This window comes from Ischnura elegans, chromosome 3 (genome assembly GCF_921293095.1).
Source record: "Ischnura elegans chromosome 3, ioIscEleg1.1, whole genome shotgun sequence".
Lineage (NCBI taxonomy): Eukaryota > Metazoa > Arthropoda > Insecta > Odonata > Coenagrionidae > Ischnura > Ischnura elegans.
In genome coordinates this window covers 93,242,980-93,262,237 of record NC_060248.1, presented here as the reverse complement: position 1 = coordinate 93,262,237, position 19,258 = coordinate 93,242,980, and the positions used below count along the sequence as shown (strand labels likewise).

The following is a 19,258-nucleotide window of genomic DNA, read 5'->3' as shown; positions in this document are numbered from 1 at the left end:
GAAGGGCAATCTTGACGAATCCCATGAAATATATATGTTCCTGAAGAATCTTAGCTTTTCCGGGTGAATAATTTGAATGAACTGCTCGCGGGTTTCCAACCAGGTCAGAGCCTGCATTTTGTTGGTCGACGTTTCGCTGGGAGACTTACCCAACATCCTCAGGGCTGATGATGTTGGGACAGCAGCTCATTCAATGTATGTGCTTTCATGGGCGTACCCAGCGAGGGGCAGGAGGGGGCAGATGCTCCCTCCTCGCACCCCTAGAAGCAAAAGCCGCAAATGTCTTTAAGGAAAATAATATTTTTTCTAGCAAATAATTTTAAAAACCAATAAAGAGCTATTACAGTTTCCTTAAAATGTTGATTTGAGTCACCTTTTCCATGCTTAAATCTTACCTACAACTTGAACAACCATGCTTGCTCTCCCCCCTTATTTTTGATCCTGGGTACGTTCTTGTGTATTTTCTACCCTCGTATCAATATGGGTCGCGATCGTGAAGAAACAAAAATTGGAAGGAAACATGGCTGGTCGTCTGGGTGCGACACAGTCCCGAGTGACCGCAGAAATGTCCACACCCCAATGCCCTTCCCAACCTGAAATCGGACGTGCGATAGTGGAGCCCTCATCCCCCGAGTCGTCCTGATTATCCAATCGCGAGCGCTCTCTTGTAATGAGCGTTAGAAACACGCGAGGGATTGTTACCTCGCGATGAGTTAGGCACGATCCGGTCTTTTCGTAAATGTTTTCTTGTTTCGCTCCTAGGCGGGCTTGGTACAAGTGGAACGTAATGAGTCGCCGATTACTGGCAGAGTTTATATCAGCGCCCTCTTCGCTATCGCCTTCGAGTTCTCGTGGACGTGGGTTGATAGGAGTATTGAGTACATGTCGAAGAAAGAAAAATGTACTGTTGACGTTGATAAAACCACTACACAGCGATAGTTGATGCCATCGTAGACGATTTGACCTTCCCTAGCCTCCCTATACTTGGAAGCCTTTGCTGCCGGCCGCTTTGCTTGCGAGGATAGTTAATTTTATGCGGTAGTCCACAGTATCTGCGAGGAAATATAATGGTAATAATATTTATTCCAATATTTTTCATGTAAAATTATTTAATATCGAGCATTAAAAAGTGGAATACAGACAAATACTAAAATTACTAATGTAAGTTGCTAACTTTAAGGTTGCGATAAAATCAGCAGACTGGTGCCACAAAAACAGAATGGTAGGTAATATAATATACCTGAGCATACGAAAGAGAGAAAAAAAAACATTTTTGTTAATCGTGCGTTCTATTTGAAGCATTTAAAAGGAAAAAATATCAAAAAAGAAACAAATCCAATGAATACCATCGTGCATTGAGGTATCCCTCAAACAACGGAAAATTAGGCTATTAATTTACAAGTTATGAATATTTTCTGCTTTTTCCGCGCGAAACATTCAAAAGCCTAATATAGACAGATATTTTCCGGAGTGATTGAATAGAATAGACTTAATTTGTCTCGAAAAAACTCGAATAGTAGAAATCTTGCATAAAAATTTATTGGCAACAACCCAGATGACGATGAACCAGTCATCTTAAGGACGGATCATTTCAAATGACTGAGTGTGTGAATCATGTGAATGGCTTTGACATTGCGAAGTTATCATCGATATAACCCCTACTGTACTCGATAATAAAACCGAGCAACGAAGCGTAGTTGAATTCAAAGTTTTTTTGTGTAATTCAACCAATTTTTAATTTAGATTAAATATCACCGAAGAGTGCTTTATTGGGATTTGGTGTATTTTTTAATAACGGATATTCTGTATCTTATCTGCGCTTTGCGCATATTACTGGTAGATAATTTGTCATTGGTACCGCAGTTGTGAATTAGCATCGAGCGAAGAACATGGGACATTCCCATGGATAAGCGGACACGGTATTGAAACGGGTTGCCTATATTTTTCAAGTCCAAGATTTCGTCGGAAGCCTTATGAATGTATCACCAAATGCATAATCTCTTTTGAAACAGCCGATATAAAAAAATTATTTGGCAGCAAATAATGGTTTTGACCCATATAAACTTATTCTCAGTCATTCAGTCGCAGTATGTAATTAAATCTGTCTGACTTTTGAGGTCTTGTGGTCTCATTCGATCGGAATTTTATTCATAAATGCGTGTAAAATATTTTTATGGTATTTTCTCTGAGGAGGCTGAGTCTTTGGCCGCAGAAAGAACCGTAACATGGAAAAGAGGCTTAAAAGTAGACTGGATAGATGATTATTTCATCTCGACTCACACACGGTGCGAGACAAAATATTTCAATCCATTGACTCCTTGTCATTTTTGCATAACTACCGATCCTTATCTGGAATCCAACAAATAGATGCTTTTCGCAACGCATCTACGGTAGCATATCGCTATATATGTGCCATATACTACTGGCCAATATAAAGTTCTGCGAGGTTAATTGATATCATATTATTCTAAATTAGATTTTTTGTGGGAAATGACTAGTCACTTACATTAATAAGTGAATTAACGTTAGTAAAAAAGTGAACGTTACCAGGATATAAATTTTTGGATTTTAATCTTTTTCTTATCCCACTTGCTCTTCGCAGACTGGCCTCACCGTACATCTGTGGGAACTCTGGGAGCGCTTGAGGTAAAAACTCCGGTGGAATAAGTATTAACATGATGTCTCGAACACTAAATAGCCGCTTAGTCTTGCATTTGTTCAGGAACTTCCCACTTTCGTGAGATGGAGGACGCTCGACCTTTGCTTCTCGTCGAAATAAGGAAATGGTGAGTTGAATTTCCTTTCACATCAATTTTACATTTGTAATGTTTCTTTATACAAGTCATACTACGTGGCCCTAATGATAGAGACCACGTAAATTTTCCATTTCACCGAAATATTTGAAGGTTTAAAAAAAATCGTTACGCGTAAATGATGCTTTCTCTTCTTTATCGGCCTATATTGATTAATTTTTCCATTCATTACTTCATTTAAAGAGTCATTTATGGATTGTCCTCGAACTCCGAAAACTGCAGAATTGCATTATCTGTATCAAGTCTAGTTTCATTACATACTGTCCCTATCACTTCGTCAAGGTTTGTTAGAGGAAAATTTTCTGTTAGGTGAAGGACTTATCCTCGACCTTGTATCTTGTCAAGTTCTTTTTTAGATTGGGCCAATTTAATACTCACTGTCATTAGTGACTCATATAGGAGTGCATTGCCTCCGCTCACAATATAAGGGACTCAGTCACGGCGGTGTTCTTGCTTAACGTGAGATGAGAAGGACGAAAATTAGCTCCTTAAATAGTGGCTATTTTTAGAGTGCTGCGTTTCAATGAGGGATATTTTTTCCTTACCCTGCGGAAAACAAAATGATGATTGGAATGATTTTCGATTAGCGCTGTTAAGTGCAGTAGACACCGTTTACATTCATATCACCTCAAGTGGAAGAAGACTCAGATAATTTCTCTTTTATGTACAGTAAATGTGTATAAATATCAATTTCATATTTTGAAAAACGTTGAATATTATTGGAATTGGAGTTTTTCCCGGCGTATAGTTTCAAGGAATAATCATTGGATTTCCCTCCTGGAGTGGTTTAAATGAATAAATGAAATACCGACAAGAATTTGGCTCCAAATTCTTTCCATGCATACGATGGCAAACTTAGCCTTCGAAACTTCAGTACCTATTACCCAGAACCACATCCGGTGGGAAACGCGAAAATTAGTCCGTTTAATCGGTTATTTAGCCCCTTATATTTTGCTTCATACATAACTGGCGCCGGATTCTCCGGTCACATCTTTAAAGGCCGTTTTACACGTGGCACGGAATTGCGCAGATTAGAGCTGCATTAATTTCTAAAAAGGCGTGGAATCGAGCGAATGCATGAACGAAATTAGAACAGGGGCTATTTTGCCGTCTCGCATCCACGCATTCTCGCATGTGTTCTAGCAATTCACCGCTTTACACGACGCAATTTTGTTTGCGCCTTCGCACGTACGTCAGATTGCGCAATTCCGTGTACCGTGTAAAACGGCCTTAAACTGTTCACCTTTGTAGGATAGTTATCTAATTTTTAGGTAACTACCCTGCATCTCACACCAGAATAAATATAAGCGATATCGATTTTCGGTTTCTGATCGAAGATCTTGTGATCCCTTATGGTCCGGATTGGCTGATACAGACGATGTTTATTTCGATCGGTTATTTTATTTTTAATGAGTTCAGTACTCATGTAGAAGGACAAAGATCGGTATTTTCATTAAATTTTTATGAGTTTTGTTTCCAAACTTTCTTTTCCATTTCCTATATAGTGTAGAATTTGGAGGGTTAAATTTTGGCCTCTGCTTCTGGTCATTGCGCAGCCATTTACATTATTATTGTTCATATTTACCCGTTGAGTTTCCAATGGTTGTCGGCGCCTACCTCTGAAAAAATAAATATATAACTTCATGGAGGACATTAAGACCTTCAATTACTGTAGAGGCCACGAGAAAGTGATCACCCGGAATACCTTTAATTATTTTTCCCATGGTACGTATCGCTCATACGTGTGTACAAGGTCCTATTCTAGTACTCTAAAGTGCTCCCAGACACTCATACTGTCCTTGTGATTCCTTGTTATATGAGTTTAAAACTTATGGAAAGGTTGGTTGCGTAGATATTATATGTTTTTGTCTAATTATTGCTAATGAAGCGTATAATCATGTAATCTTAACTTAGCAAAAAGCGCGGAGAGTCGACGAACAGCCTTAAAACGTTCCGCTTGAAGTGCTGGAGTACATCGTAACATATCAGTCTCCTGTGACCGTAAATTGAATTGTTTATAATTGCTGCGAAAACTTTTTTCTAGATAGGGTATCGACCCTGGTTGGGCGCGGGTCTCAACGCGTTGCCCTCGGCGCGGTCAAGTGTCTCACACTGCGGATTCGCCAAGCGCACGTATCAAGTCGGCTAGATTACGGGCAAGGTCAGGAAGGAGTGCTGTTGCGCGGAGGGAACTAGTTCGCCCCAATTATCCGCTGAGTGGAACCACCATTTGCCGGCGAGTCATACGCGAGGGGTACGAGCAGGTCGGGGAGTCCTTCGAGTTGTCAGCGCTTAGGTGAATCCCCGCTTTCGTGGTACAGGTCGCTGATGCGATTACCGACCCGGGCTCCATATATCCTTAGTCGGGGCTATACCTTCAGGAAACAGGGATTTCAGGAAATATATCGAAAAATAACATGCCTGAAAATGCATTTTACATCATTTTGGCACTTAAAATTTAGCTTTAAGTAGATGCAGTTATTATATAACAAATCAAGACTATATTTTTTAACATCTTTTTTATTTCTCTGAGGCTTTGGAAGCATCGCCAAGGTTACGCCACTGCTGACCTACCTGAGTCGGTCCGCGAGTCACAAGTGCTGGGGGGAGGAAAGGACTGACCATAAAAACTATGGGACTGACACAGGTAGCCGGCGGACTCGTGCGCCACCCTATGCTATACTGCCTATAAATTCCGTCCTTCTCTCTCCCAGGGACCACTTTTTTTACAGACTTGATCTCTCAAAGCCAATCGGAACATTCAAGACTCAGCTTCGAAAAGTCATCTTCTCCTAAATCTTTATTTCTGTATTATTTTTAGGTTTTAAAATTTACATTTGTTAAAGCTGCAAAGTGTAACTTTTATATTCATCGTAAAAGCCGCATCGGTTTTTTTTTATTATCAAATAAATTACTCTCTCGAAAAGTAAGGCCCAATGAGCGATTGAGCGATTAAGGTTTCACTTAAAATGTCCGTGTATTGCGAACTTTGCACGCGACATGGTGGTGACACTGGGGTACCTTCCCTTTTAGAGTAGCTAGTGACGCATTACAAAACCGTTTCCAGCAGTTATTCTTTAAATTCAGAGAATTTCGGCGACAGAGTAGTCAGCGGATATCATCTTCCATTGAGTAGAGGTGACATTGCAGTTTCACAAATTTAAAAAAATGACATTAATGCCCAGTTTTCAATGACGTTGCATTGTTCAGCAATTTGTTTTTGTAACTTTATTAATGTTCAGGTCCAAATGCCCATGATTTTCTTACCTTAGGTATAATATATATTCCTGCTTTAGCAAAAATGCTCGGAATGTTCGTAGTCTCTGTTTCAGTACATAGATAAAAGCGGTCTGAGAAGGCATTTATGTTAAAAATCGTTAGCCAATAGTTGTGATATTAATTTGAGGTCAAATTCACAGTTTTTCCACAGTTTTTCTTTACGACAACGCTATGTTTCAGGTCGTTACCCAGGTGATTGAACAACACTCGACCAAAGTCAATTAAATGAAATTAATGGAATTTCGAAAGTAACCGAATTATATAAATGTGAATTTTTTTCATTTAGGAAAAAATAATATCACACGAACACATTATCCTCACCTCTGCTTGTTGGTATTCTCGGTTTGAAAAAATGGAAGCGTTCCTTTACGAGTGGATGTAACAGATAATTATTTTGCGGTTAGGCTATAATAGCTTAATGTTCTCAACTGCTGTTTTTCCCTGATCGGATAGCTTTTTTGTATCTAGTGAGTTTTTGTTGGCAAAAGTATCCCAACCTCTGCCTCTCTCGCGAAACACGTATTATATTATCTTTCTGCCTTCCCTGCTAACATAGGTAACATCGTGGCCATTATCAGATAATCCGCGGTTAATTAGCGTGTACCCATTCTAGCGCGACCAAAACAAAGCATTCTTTTTCACCACAAGTCAAGTTCCGTCGCAATTACTGGAGTATGATTCTGTCACCTTGCCATAAGGAGGTTAAAGCGTAGATTCCCTGCCTGATTGAGTGTCTCCACACAATGGCTTCCCTCTCTCTTGTGAATTTTAGGTGACTTCAGAGGGACGAGATTTTGCATGTTGCCAGCCACTTTAATTTTAACTCTAAGAGAAGCATATGCCGAACAAACTATTTACTGTATGATTAGCCAAGGGTATGTGTGAAGGATATCCGGAAGAGGTGTATCAAGCAATGAACAACGAAACAAAATAAATTACCCGAAAAAAAATGTCACTTACGATTGTAAATATAGAGATAACTTCGCTTACTTTTGACGTTCTGTGTTTATTTTTATGTTGTTGCGATTAACCTTCAGCAGCTTATAGATAGGCAATAAGTCAAGTGTGCACTCTCGTACCTTGCTAACAGTTGACAATATATTTTGAGGAATTTTAATCTCAATAATATCTCCGTTATCTTTCCGAAATTATCATTGATGGAATTTTCGAAAAAATTTTCTTAAATTCAGTCCCTTTTTAAGACGGGAGTAACTGCGGACTACCGTAATCTTTATTTTTTTAATAAATTTTAAAATTAAATAATATTTAAATGTTTGCCCAAGGTAACTTTTTGTAATAAAAAGAAGCCAAAAATTTACCAACACTTTCTCGTAGAGACATTTTTCTCTTTTATGTAATGCTCCCCTATGTTTAAAAAGATAATGATAATTAATTCAACAATCCGTTTCACTGCAGTAATACAATTTTGGTTTCACCATTAGTTGGCAGTGTTAAAAAAACGTGGGTGAGGACGCGATTTTCAATGTAATAAATGATTAACTATGGTATCACTTAGTAGCTCTTTCGTTCTTAAAACCTAATGCACTAACAATAAGTATTACATACCTTCCATTGCCAGTTATCGACTTGACTCGGACAAACAGAGAACAGCCACTTGAAGTTCTTCGCCTGGCTCAATTAGGATGATTGTCCCGTTCAGCTGTCATACCGGTGACTTTTCCTGAGGAAACAAAATCAACAATAATTAGTCACAATATTTTATTTTTGGGACTCCTCTTTTTCACAACGAAATTTATATACTTTTTGGTATTGCTGCAAATTTTTGACTAAGGGGAAAACGCTACAAATGTATGTATCGCATTTGTAGCGTTTCCCTTAAATTCAGAATGAAGTCAACTTTTCAAGACTGATTTTTTCACTGTCGCCCTTTAATCAGAGCATGTCCAAAAGCCTTATTCTTGCACGCCATACTGCCTTAGTATAGTTCACCTCTCCGTTTGTAAGCACATCAGAATCAGAAAAATGACAAAGTCTTCACAGCGTCGAAAATAATTCGACGCCGACTTGATACGCTCGACCGCAGTATCATCAGACATAAAGTATACTTGAGTAATCCGAGATACTTTGGCTTTCTACGGGATTTTGGGTCTGAAAATATCCAAAAAAGGAATTTGGTGAGTCCGCATCCCAAGGTTTTTGGCTGAAAATCAACTTGAGAGACTTGGGCAGGCCCTTCATGTTCTTTCGTATCCAGCAATTCCGAGCTTAACAATAGGAGAGCTCGAAAGAGCAGCCCATGCCCCTCAACCAACCCATCTGGGGGATGCGTGCTCACCAAACTCCTGTTACCCGTATAATTTGATGAGACTGAGGAACTCACTAGCTGCTTAATATGTGCGGCATATTCATCGAGATATATTATCTATTGTCTGTGTTATTTCAAATATCTTATGGGCTGCGAGGAGGGCCTTTATACATGTGAGGTATGACGTGTTTTGGACAATCGAAAGCAATTCACAATCTGCGAAGCATACCGAATCCGAGTATTCAATGAGAAATTATCTTGTCGATTCGTTATCCCTACATATTCATTCATAGCATTAGAAACCTAAGATCTGTGTTTTGCACCCTCTATTCCTCCCTTTCTCAATCAAGGTCCTCATTCCCTTGTTGTTGCTCTAGTTTGTCTTTCCGTACTTATCCCGAGTACTTATATCTTGGCCTTCCTTGGGGGACTTGTCATCCATATTTTCCCGCCATTTTATTTCTTACATAATTGATTTGTCTCATAACGCGGTCTTTCCACTTTGTTCTTCTCTGGCGTACGTTGATTCACATTTCTCCTCGTTCTCCTACGATTTATGAATCCTCGTATCACCCTAAACACCCATTTGATCTTCATTATCCGCCGCCAGTATTACTATCAAAACGAGGAGATAAAATATTTTGTTTTTGTAGGAAGGGATTTACCACTTTCAGCGGCGCCTTGGTGGTATGCAATACATTTTAGCGATAAAACATCTGAGGCTTCATATACGTAAACAAATAGATATTCATCAATAATTTTTAAACAGTCTGTTAAACTGGGTGAAAGGAAAACTTTTAATGAAGAGGAACCTTGAAGACTACCATATTTTAAACGTTTCCAAAATTTATGGGGGGGTGACCAAAAGACATTATCACACAAATTTGTAATGGGTCCGACCTTAGAAAAGAGTTTAAAATACGCTCAATCGGATGCTGATTCTTCAAAAAGCAATAGTGAGACTAATTGTCAGAAAATGTCAATTTGAACCATCCTTGCCCATATTTGTTGATTTACAGTTGCTCCCTATTCGTCATCTTTATATTTACGGAGTATTGAAATTTTTCTACGTCAGAAGTGGTAATAAAGCTGAAGAATAACCAAAAACCGATGTATATAACTTAAGATCTACAAAAAGGTATATTTTGCCAATCCAAATTTGACCCCGCTCAAACGCTCATTTTTCTATGCATAGCACCAAAATTAGTCCCTATATTTTTAAGATGTTAAAATAGTTTATCATCTTTTTTTATTTTTGGTAAAAGAATAAAAATAATGTTACTTAGTGAAGAAACTCCAGATAAAGTTTTATGTTCATACAACGTTCATATCTCAATATAGGTATTTTGTTTGCACGGCAGGTTGAGATTAAACGACAAAGTTTCGTCTTCTCATTAATTTATTCATGTATCTATCCTATCTGGTCTTTTTTAACTTAGTTTTGGAATTCGCATTGTAATTTGTCTTGAGGTATCCCTATTTAGGCTATGTATAATAGGTATCCCTAATTAACCTTTTTTATTTGAAATGTAAAACATTCTTGTTATGTTTAGTCCACGGATAAATAAATACATTACTCACTATCATCCCTTATTTCACCTACAAGCTTTCACAATGGTACCCCCCACATCACCCGCAATAGGTCATAATCCCAATCCCGAAGCTATTTGACCAGGATTATAATATCTCTCCTCTTGACCTTCCCGGATTATATCATGTGCCATCCTATTTCCGCCTTTTATCCCGTATAAGGCCGTATCCCGCCAAGCCTCTGCTCCAGTGAGCTTACATCCGCTTCCTCCGTCACAACCCATTTCACCTTCCGCACTTGAAATCGATAGTATTTCCCCGTGCTCACATTTCGACAGAACCTTGCTCGCGGATTCTATTTCGGACTGTTTGGCGGATCGAAGAGTAGATGCACCTTGGATCGACTCCCGGTCGAGCCCTTGCTCCTATTCTCTCACGATATGGTAGGGGAGGATATTTCACCTTGCGAAGAGTTGGAACCCCAGAGCGAGCTTGAGTTGGAGAGAAGAGTTTAAACTCGTACTCGCTAGGCGTCGCCAGGGTCGCAGACGAAGTTTCGCGGTCGCCTTGGCGCGGGAATAATCTTAGCGTGCGCCTTCGTCAGTCTTCTTTTTTTTTTTAAAGGTCGCATCCCTCTATGCAATAGGAATCCTTATCGGTGCATTACCAATCACATAAGCACAGTGTCGCATTGCGGAGGCTTTTATTGAGAATTACCCGCATCTCGTGGGATGGTATTGATGATATTGCACAGTATTTGCTCATTATCAGCACGCGGTAAATGCGTCGGTCTAAAGCACAGGATAACTGTCCTGGAGGCTTAGGTTCAAGTCACACTGGTGACAAAAAAAATTATCTGATTTAATCCGTCCCCCGAATAGATAAAACGAGACAAATACTGAGCCTGCGCTGTACCTCCAATAACGACGCAAAAATATTTAATCACGGAAGTAAATAAAATACGTAAGGAAGCGGCAGAAATCGTCAAAAACTACGAATAGTGAACGGATTACGTTAAAAATCTTATACACGAATTTAGCAGCCGCTGGAAACTCCGAGGCTACACGTTGACTTAGATCACTCGAGCCATTAAGAGCATCTTTCATTCACATCTTTCATTGTGGCGCAGAGAACATCATCCTACAGAAAGGCACCGTATTTCCAGGTTCGACATTGGTGACAAAATGAGAGAGACTTATGAAGAAGAGCTGCTGCCCTCTACACCGGGTGATGAAAGGCTCAGCTAATAGTTGGCGTCCTCCTGTCTTCAGGACCCGACACCTTCAAAGGTTTCGGTATCATTTAAATGGACTACCCTACCCAAGGATCGACCGATACCCCTTGATATTGCCGTTGCTTTCTGTCCATACGTATCGTAATATTTTGACTGCATACTCGATGAATCAAATCATTTGTCTCGCAGTTAACCTCTTTAACTAGAAGTGGAAGGTCCGCAACCCGGTGGACGCACTCAGTGGCTTTAAGCTCAGCCGTGATTAGATCGAACCGTGTTAGTCAAAGCTAAAGATTGGAAATCAAAATCAAGAATCCATTTTTGATTAATCGATTTACGATTTCGGGTTTTGAAATGGATTTTCTAAAAATTCGATATTTTTATTCCAATTAATCTATACTTCGGAATCGATGATTTTTACTAGTAAAGTAATTGCCCTCTAAAATAAGGATATGCCGCCATTAAAAAAATGCAAAATATGGATTAATGGAATCATTATGGATAAGAACTGAATGCAATTATATTTATCACTACTGTAAATTATTTTAAAGATATATACCCCGCGATAGCACGCGCTTTTTCACGTAACGCGACAGCACGTGGGGCGGGGAGAATACGGAGTGTTTCGACGTGTGGCACGCAGCCAAACAGGTATTAATAAACAACGCAAAGGTCGTGTATTTAATACTTTTGACAAGCCAAATATTTTAAAAACATAGAAACTCATGCAAATCTATAAGGTATGAAACAACAATAAAGTGCAGAGGTTATGGTAATTTCGCAAATTTCCTGTTTTGAAGTAGGGCATTTTTTTGGCTCATTCATCACCTTAATTGCTTCATGCTGATAAAAAATATTGTAGCCCATACATCCATTAAGAATCCTTGCGGTGGAGTCTGCAGACGTAATAGTGGGATAGACCGAAAAGAAAGATATGGTACCCTTGTGGTCTATCCTTATGCGTTGCCCTACCGCGAGCTATAAATTCTTTTGCGTTAAAATTGTATCTTCCAAAAAATCGTTTGAATATTCAAAATCCATGAGTCTCTGACTTTCAACCCGAACGATGTTTCAACCCGAAGGTTGGTTAAATATGCAAGGGTAGAAATCACCCTGGAATAAGAGTTAGACGAGAGAATTGTAGGGAAAGCAATTCCTTGCCCTGAGACCCTAATAATAGGGTGGTTTCCTATTATTTTTTTATTGCCTAAATCAAAAGGTTATTACTCCTGGAGTGCGTATTTCACGCTTTTAGATTTTTAAATGACTATATCTACTTTTCGCGATCAAATGAAAAGTGAACATGTTCAAGCGCGCGAAAGTGCGACGGGTAAGTATGAATGCAGGGTAAATCCCGTGTGACGTTGTTCTGGTTCCCGCTGGCGCAAGTGAAGTGACCTTGAGGCGAGGCTTTCAGCGCTGATACGACGCAGGATGCTTGCAGATAGCAGAGTACCCTACTTGCGGGTAGCGCTTGGCTTAAATAAGGATTATTAATACCTTATCAAACGAAGAAAACTTTCCGACCTTAGCCAGTTTTAATAGATGATTATTAAGACGTTTCCCTGAGCTCTGTACCTCATGCATGCATCGGTTACCTCAGACGATGTAAAACTCCTATCTACTCGTATAGAAACTAGGTCCCTGTGACGTCACGTGGAGTGGAATCGCATGGGCGCCAATCTGGCCTTTTTCAAATGAGGATTAAATTTACCATTGCCATTCGTCTAAACCGGTATTTCTAAAAACCAAATAATTTGTATATTACGAATAACTAATGGTTGGTAAAGAATCGCAATCAATGCCTTTCGTTTTCTTTGATGAAGGAAACTACCCTATTCAGCACGAAATTGAAGTAACGGACAAATTTCTCACACGGCAGATTTAGTTTCATATGATTATTTGTACTCCTGCTAAATAAATGTTTTTAGCGAATTGGACGACCTTTTAATGGCGATTGCAAAAGCCGTGGTATTTTTTTATTATTTTGAATGACGTGAATATTGGAGACTCGGAAAATGTGCCCGACCATATCCATTGAAGCTTTTCTATTTAGTCGAATCATCGTGAGTACTTGCGGTCATTAATTTTTATAAATAAAGATGATGTAATATCGATTAGAAGTCGGTGACCGAATTAAAATTCGTAGATGCATATCAAATTGGATTTCCCATCACCGTTAAATGAATTGCCAATTTCATCTAATTCATTTTACTCTCTGAAGTCAAATTCCATTAATTTCAGAGTGCAGTCAGCAAAAATATAATTAAATTTGTTGAGAAACCGGAGGATTCATGGATATATTCCTGGAAAATTTGATAAAATGATGAAACTAAATGATTTAATTTTCTAGTGCATTCCATTTGCACCACCACTATCACTATGGTGTTAGCATCAAAGAGAGAAAAAAAAATGTATAGAATTAAATCATCTCTTAGACCTGAACTCCCGTTTCAGTGACGAGCATTTTAACCCGTGAAACCCTCCCGCTTAAATTATGAAGCAACTAATGGCACTTTTATGCGTACTCCAATTACCAAATGTTGGATTCTATGTCACCACATCATCATCACGTTAATGATGATAGATTACATTTAAACCAGCAATGTTTCACGATGGTAAAATTTATTATGACCCAGGCTTCAATATTGCTACAAAATCTTCAAGGGGATATTACTACGTTGAAACCAAGGTTGTAATAAATTTATTGTTTATTTAAATATGGAAAAATTCCATTTCACCACTCCTGAGTCTTCATATTTCATTTACATTCGATAACTACAGGAGAATAATTTGAAAAAATTATAAATTTCAAGTGTTTATTTCATTATTTTTTTTTTATTATTTAATTTTTGAATTGAAGTTTGAATGCAAAAATAGAAGATCAATCTTTGGTGTTACTTTTCGTCGCAGGTGTTTGCTTTCCGTCGAGATGTTGTGCTCAGGGATGGCAATCGAAACTAAACGAAAGTCAAAACCAGTAAAATTTCTATAGTTTCGTTACGAGGAGCGAAATTTAGGAACGAAACGGGCAGCTACACTCAGGGTCGAAACGAAACCGTAGTCAAAACTACTTCGGGTCGAAAATAAAATAAAACTCGGGGATGAAACGAAACGTAGATAATGTTTCATACCTGAGGGAGCACGTGCTTCACCTTCGAACAGTTTAGTTTCGACTCACACATCGAGTACGAAGTATGGTTGAATGAAGTAGAGGTTCAGCCTACCGCCATTAGATGCATGCGGCACGCATATTTTTACCACAAACAGGAGAACGGTGAACACAAACTGGCCGTTCGATTTTTATGCTCGATGTTTCAACCGTTCTACACGTAGTATGTCACACGTAATGAGTCGAAACTATTTCCTTTTATCCCCCTCCACTCAACTTCTGGGATCGAAACTTAACTATAAGAAGCTGAGTTTCGATTAATTTAGTTTCATTCCTGGGAGTTAAGTTTCGTCTCGAGAGGAAACTAAACGCGTTGGTGATCCTAATTTCGTGCGAGAACGAAACTAAACTTGGGCCTCGTATTTTCGTTTCCCTCTGGGTGGAAAAGAAACATTTTCGTTTCGTTTCACTTGCCATCCCTGGTGCTTGTGCTCCCTTGATTCAGCGTCGTTCCTCGCGTGATGATCTGTCCGTGTGCATCGGCCAAATGCCGCGCCACCTTGCCCTCAATCCGCTACCCTTCCTGAATGCTTCGGGCGACCTCAACCTTCACGTGTTTTCCCTAGCAACGAGACGCGTCCCACACTCTCGACGGCCAATCAGATCGACACGGAGCGGAATATTTTCGGCGCGTGGCACTCGCCTGGACGCTCACTTGGTCGATTGTCGAACCTAATAAATATTCTAAAGTGTATGTGCAGATGTGCAATGGATGTTGTAATGATAACATTAAGAAGCTGTTGAATTTTTAAGTTGAGTTTTTATTTTATCGATAACGTATGCTTTGGCATATTCCATATTGTAAACCTGTGTATAGGGTGGTTTAGAGGGAATCTGCAATACTATAGGAAATGTTAGGGGGGACAATTTTAAACATTTTTGGCTCATAAACATAAGGTCGCGACTTCTTTGTTACTGATTGTGAGCTATGGTGACGCATACATTTTTTGGATGCAATATGCAGTTACCATGAAAACTGTTTTTCCTAGGTATCCAGCCTTTTTGAAATTGAATTTACGTAGCGATGCAGCAAAAAGTGAGTTTATAACAACAGTTGGCATTGTTTTCTAGATTACTCATAATACTTAAACAATTCAAGTTTCCGTTTGTTTTACTTTTAAATCTAGACCAACGTGTAAACATTGGTATTGATAAAAAACATTCATGATAGAGCGAGACTGATCTTAGGGTATTTCATTATGCCATTACATCGGAAAATATTTCAATAATGACGTAAAAGCTTTGAAATTACGGGTAATTGATTGATTTTTTTTCGACCTCTGCTCATATAATATACACACACGTGCAGTGGCATAAGTAGATTCTCATTTCAGGATGGAGGTCCTCGTGCCTAATCCTTGGGTACCTAATGCTGCATTAGATCATAAAACATCATGCGCAACATCGGTAAAAAAATAATAAAAATGAGATGAATTGAATTTAAAATCTATGGTTCATTGCGACCAATTCTAAGTCGAGAAACATGTCCAATGTTCATAATAATTCTGGCGATTGAAAAAAATTTATTAATCTCTAAGATTTCCTTTCAAAAAACCCTTTGAAGACTTGCCAAATTCGTACACGTCTCATGTTCGAATAATGTTCTGAAAGAAATATTAAATACATTCAGGTTACTTAGATAAGATGTGAATTGCATTAATGTACATACAAAGCAATATTTCTGAAATCACAATATGTATATAATGTATTTCAATCGATTTTCATCCTAATTTCATTTAAAATTCTGTCTTTTCAACAAACAATAGTCACGTATAAAATCTTTTCTGGCTTAATTTGGTGGAAGTTCGATATATCCATGATGTAAGAACACAAATGGTAATTTCCTAAAAATCAACAACCAACATTGGTTTCAACAAATTGTATCATTTTCAAGGATCTCACATCTTGAAAATGACATATTAAAATAATTATATTTTTATAATGTTTTATAAAAGCTAGCGTTTTTCATTGCAGCCGAGCTTCTGCTATAGATATATATTCCTATAGAGAACTAAGTTGCTAAAAGCCGCTCGTGATTAACTATTATTTCGGCATCGATTTTTTCATTTAATGAGACTGATCTGAATTTTTGGTTGCTTAGTTTTTAGCCATTAAGCTAATTCAGTCTTAAAAAATATTTTATCTCGGCTTGTTTAAAGCTTAAATGTAATCCTGATCATTCGAAATTATGTCAACTGGTGTTATCATAGAGGGACAAGTTACCCAAGCAGCAGACGATATCCATCGGATATCAAAATAAGGTCGATATATTCAAAGCACGTTGTTATTACACGATTGATATTTTGACAAGGTTACACAGGTATCCTATCCGTAAAATCCACGACGAGTGGCAAAAAGTAACGTTTCATAGATATCAAAGTTGTAATATCCGTAATATTAAAAAAAATTGTTATTCCAAACATTATCCACTGCTTACATATGTTCTGTAATGAATAGGGTGGTTTCCTATTTTTTATTGCCTAAATCAAAAGGTTATTACACATGAAGTACGCATTTGACGCTCTTGAATTTTTAAATGACGATATCTATTTTTCGCGATTAAATAAAAAGTGAAATTTTTCAAGCGCGCAAAAACGCGACGGCCAAGTATGAATGCTGGGAAAAGCCTGTGTGTAGTCATTCTGGTTCCGGCTGCCGCCGTGTGAGGCCACCTTGATACGAGGCTATGAGCGCCGCTACGATGCAGGCTGCTAGCAGGTAGCGCTTGGCTTAAATAACGATTATTATCATCCTATCCATCAAAGGAAACTTTCCGACCGTAGGCAATTTGAATAGGTTATTATTAAGAGATGTTTTCCTGAGCTCTGTGCCTCATGTATGCATTGGTAAACTCAGACGATGTAAAACTCCTGACTACTCGTATAGCATCTAGGTCCATTTGACGTCACGTGCAGTGGCATCGCATGGGCGCCAAGCTGCCCTTTTTCAAATGAGGTTAAAATTGACCATTAGCATTCGTCTAAACTGGGATTTCTAAAAACAAATAATTTGTACATTAAGAATACACTATCGAATCGCAATCAATGCCTTTCGTTTTTTTTTTGATGAAGGAAACTACCCTATTGAAGAGCACAAATGTTTTTTTTGTAGGCATGTCTGGAGATTTACAAAGGCCATTAACCGTTTAGAGTCCAATTTTTTCATTATGAACATATTTATGAAAATTCATGAAAATTTTATTTCGTATCTGTGATTACTTTTATGGTTTTTGTTATGTAAATAAAGTACGGAAATATTTTTTATAGTGAATCACATGACTTGTGTTTACTATTGGTCGTTAATTATACCTTTTCAAAATTGGTTATGTTCATCGCCTCTGTATTGAGTATGCGATTTATTCGATATTTTTCCCAACACTCGCACTCCAGTACCAAATTCTCATTTATTCAAAAGATCAATATATGTGACATTTTTAAGTTTAGTTTTTTGGTCTAGTGTATGTTTATTTTTCAAGCAATAGCAAAATTTTGCGGCGTGTTCCCAATTGGGAATGTGCTTGAAAACGCATTAAAAATTTTTGTTCGGGTTTCCCTTCAAAATATTTCTTAATTAGTTGAATAATAAAGGGATATGCAAAATATATTGAAAAATCAGTTGGAAAATTAGTTCGGTCTTTAAAGGATTAATATAATCAAAATAATGAATATTATTTTAAACATATCACGTATTGGTTCTCCTTTAATCACGTAATATTGTCGATATTTCCTCGTAGGAATGTTTAGGAAAGATGAAAAATAGACCCGGAATAATGACTGGAAGTCCTCCTTCGGATATTTTTGCGAGAAGTGAATGACACCAAGAGTTAGGATTTTTAATGAGAAAGAAACGGGATAAGGAAATCAGGACTCATGAAAGCCCTCCTATGTTCTTCTTTAGAAGTTTACTGCTATGGATTGCTGTAAAATTTATTCCGGGCATTTACTATTCCAGGAAAGAGTGTCAAACACTTTGCGGCGCAAAATTTTATTGCAATTCGTAGTCGTAAACTTCTATATAAAAACAGAGGAGGGCATTTATGAGTGCTAATATCCTCATCCCGATCTTTTCCATTAAAAAAAAACTAATTCCTCTAAATCCCAACTCTTGATTTCACTCACCACCCTTTTAAATACGCGAAGATGGATTTCCGCTCATAATTCCGTCCCTGTTTTCCGTATCTCGTAACCGTGGCTACGAGGAAATGTCGAAAATTTCACTCGATTAAAGGGGAACCTAGGCCGCATGGGTCCAGGTGTGCCCCAAATAAAGAGAATAACTCACTTTATCCGTTTACTTTAAAGAAAAAACCTAAGCTTCTTTACATCCTGCCTTGAAATATTTCATATATTGAAGTGTTTCCCGATGCCCGTCTTCATTTCATATGCAGTCCCTCCAGATTTATTCCTTTAATCACGGTGATGGGCAAATTTAATTGAAAAATATGTTTTTAAAAAAGGTTATCTTCGTCACGAATGGTATCACACCTATGTCAGTCGACCAGTTTATGATAATTTTCTAAATATTCCTTAACTTCTAAAACTAAAAATATCCGCGGAAAAATTAGTGCATACATCATGTACTACCTATTGCATTTTTTCTTTTCTTTCTTTCAATCCTTTACATCACAATTTTAGTGTGCTTTCATCCGTTCGTTTCCCTCATACCCTCCTAGACGAAAGGAGCTGTATCAGTTGTACGTGGTGGAATTGCAGCACAATACAGAGCACTTTCCGATTACCCTTTAGTGTACGCTCACATTTTGACGAAGATGCCGATGTCATAATTATACCTAAAGTTGAATTTCAGTGTAATACAATAGCATTTGATGATGACACTATACGTCAAAGTGTATGATAAAAGTACAGCGCTCCGGTTGAATTCAATGGTCGGTCGGTCGGTCAAATTTACTTTTCGATTTTCATGGATTTCAACACATTCGATCCACATTCACACGTTTTGTATGA

General features: G+C 38.1%; 1 protein-coding gene across 2 annotated transcripts in view; it reads right to left on the bottom strand.

Moving 5' to 3' along the window:
- LOC124156146 overlaps positions 1 to 19,258 on the bottom strand; it is a 132,394-nt gene that overhangs the window by 98,117 nt on the left and 15,019 nt on the right. For both annotated transcript variants that reach the window (XM_046530498.1, XM_046530499.1), the window contains exon 2: positions 7,659 to 7,773. The gene's annotated coding sequence lies outside the window, so the exon portion shown is untranslated. The remainder of the gene's footprint in view (positions 1 to 7,658; positions 7,774 to 19,258) is intronic.